Raw genomic sequence first — 2,522 nt, 5'->3', positions numbered from 1 at the left:
CTGAACCACACCACCTGTGCTAATCCAGCCAGATAATATCTTGTGCTGACTCAGATTTCAAGTCTCAACTCTCCTGATCTCTTCATGCTTAAAAAAAAGCAAAGCAAAATGCAAAAACACATGAGAAGAGATGCAACTTTTCCTAAATTATTACTTCACATAACATTCACAGATCTACAGCACACAGCAAAGTAGTACAGGAACAACCACAGGACAGCCCAAAAAGGTTCCTTTATCAACTGCTAAAACAATTTTAAAAAAACATAAAATAAACATCAAAACCACACACACCACAAAAAAAAAGAAATCCAGCTGCCAAAAGGAAGCCTTTGGTAAAGCTGTGGACTGAAAATTACAACCAACTTTTTTGCACTGAAAAAGTAAAACAGGGAAGCGACTCAGTAGAGGAAGAAAACAGCTGAAAAAATCCACACACAAACATTCTAAATGAGCAGAGATGAACACAAAGCCATGAGCTGCAATAATCAGTGAAGAAGAACAGTTTAACTGCAGGTCCTGTCAACTTTCCAGGAACGTCTGCTAAATTAAATATTTAAGCACACACAGCCAAATCAAAAATGAAGTGTCTGTTAAAACATATCATTAGAACTGCAGCCTTGTCAGCTTCCTCTTGATTACTGGTGTCAAAATTAGCACGTATAACTTTCATGATATTTAATTATTTACTGGGCTAATAACACCTATTATGTTAAGAATATCAACTGGATCAGAGAGACCTCAAACCAGGTCCAAAGCACTTTTGACCACAGCTTCACACTACCTTTGGGCCCAAATTCTTCTGGAATCTTATGCATCATCAACTGGAAGACCAGAGTCTCCCATTCAACTTGATTTTCCAAAGGCATTATCTCACCTTAGTTTTGTAAATATGAACTAACAATACTTTACCCCTGAGACATCGTGTTACATGACATTTTGTGTCTATGTACAGGAAAAGGCTGTTCATTAGGAAAAAACAAAACAGCAGCTCTGAAAACCACTTAAGGCTAATAATAGCTTAATTATGCACCCTCATCGCTTATAAAAACCTTGTCACGTAACACTGAGGAAATGAGATGGGGATGATACAGAGGCTCTGTTCCACCTAAACGTGTGAAAAGTGAATGTTCCAGCGCACCACAGCAACCTGCCCTCCAACTCCCAGCCATAAAGTGCTACTCCTGTATTGCCTTCAGTGTCCAAATATTTTGTTTAGCCATTGCTAGCATCTTTTACCAAACAGTGCAGACTTCTGGTAAATTCAGTCGGTTGTTCTTTGAAATAACACTACGTGTGTGTTTTATGTCATTTCCCTTGTAAATAACTTTTTTAAAAAGCGCAAAGTTTTGTCTTTCATCTGTAATTTTGATTATAGCAATAGCAAGCAGTATTGAAACTCAACACTACCAAATACCAGACAGTCCCTGCGTTCTATTGCATTGCAATACCAACACTTTTTCCTAGGGACGTGTGTTAGGAACCAAACTGTTTCCACTTTGTTTTCTCAGCCAGCCTGGTTTATTTCAATGCTTGCAGGGTTCTCTCCTGTACAGAAACGCTACCAACTACTACAAAACAGAAAGAGTAAATTACTTGTTGAGTGTCTTTCTGAAAGACACCATCTTGGAAAAACTTTTAATTCAAAACAGTGCCTGACACCCTCTCTGCTTTCCCTTGCAATCAACAAGGCTATAATAAAAAAAAACCCCAACCACCAACCCACCCACACATACCTTTGATCTTTGTCTTTTCATGAAGAGCTAACCCTTGTATTCCATCCCATGTTTCCTCTACTGACACACATCTACTCACTCTTGGGTGTATCACCTTCAGTAGCTGTGAAACTACTGGCATTTTAGCTGAGACTTGAAAGGAATACCTGCAGCGAGTGAAGCTCTTTGCAACTCCAAATTCACACACACTCATAATATATTCAATTACCTGTTTCCATAGCTGGTGCCAGGTCTCTTTTTTTACCCAATACTCTGTTTCAGGGTAATGAGCAGGAGCCAGATTGCAAGCAAATTACAGCATATTGTAACTCTATGCAGTATGACTCTACCCGCAGAAAAGATTTTCCTTTAAGTTGGCAATTAAAGGTTCACGTCTAGCCTCTGTGTGTGTTATTGTAGTATCTGTTTAACTTAGATGCTAAGGAGTTAACATTAAGAATTTATACCCTCAGTTCCCAAGAACCAGGAATCACAGGAGCAGCATGCAACTGCACTGCTTAAATACACAAAGATAAAACAGTCTAAAGACAGCCTGCCTTGCACAAATCAGTATTTTAGTGTCATTTACCGTCTTCTTTAAACCAAACGTTACGGCCCCTCATAGAAAACAGAGATTTCAGAAGCACTGTGTTTTAGAGTTGCACAGATAGCTGGCTGGCAAAACACTAAGTCCGAAATTGGTGGTTTCTGTGCTGTATAATCAGAGGGCAGAGGAACAGCTGGTTAAAAGGCAGTTCTACTAAATACTTATTTTACACTGCATCTCAGCTGAATTAACTTTAAAGTTAT

At 38.8% G+C, this 2,522-nt stretch overlaps 1 protein-coding gene across 1 annotated transcript in view; it reads right to left on the bottom strand.

The window, feature by feature from the left end:
- The window catches only part of USP6NL (USP6 N-terminal like), a 110,498-nt gene extending 108,246 nt beyond the window's left edge, over positions 1-2,252 (bottom strand). The window contains exon 1 of the mRNA XM_008638381.2: positions 1,942-2,252. The gene's annotated coding sequence lies outside the window, so the exon portion shown is untranslated. The remainder of the gene's footprint in view (positions 1-1,941) is intronic.
- Positions 2,253-2,522: the final 270 nt, after the last annotated feature.

Source organism: Corvus brachyrhynchos, unplaced genomic scaffold (assembly GCF_000691975.1).
Source record: "Corvus brachyrhynchos isolate BGI_N302 unplaced genomic scaffold, ASM69197v1 scaffold307, whole genome shotgun sequence".
Taxonomy (NCBI): domain Eukaryota; kingdom Metazoa; phylum Chordata; class Aves; order Passeriformes; family Corvidae; genus Corvus; species Corvus brachyrhynchos.
The sequence above is the reverse complement of the archived record's forward strand: the minus strand, read 5'-3'. Positions and strand labels throughout refer to the sequence as shown.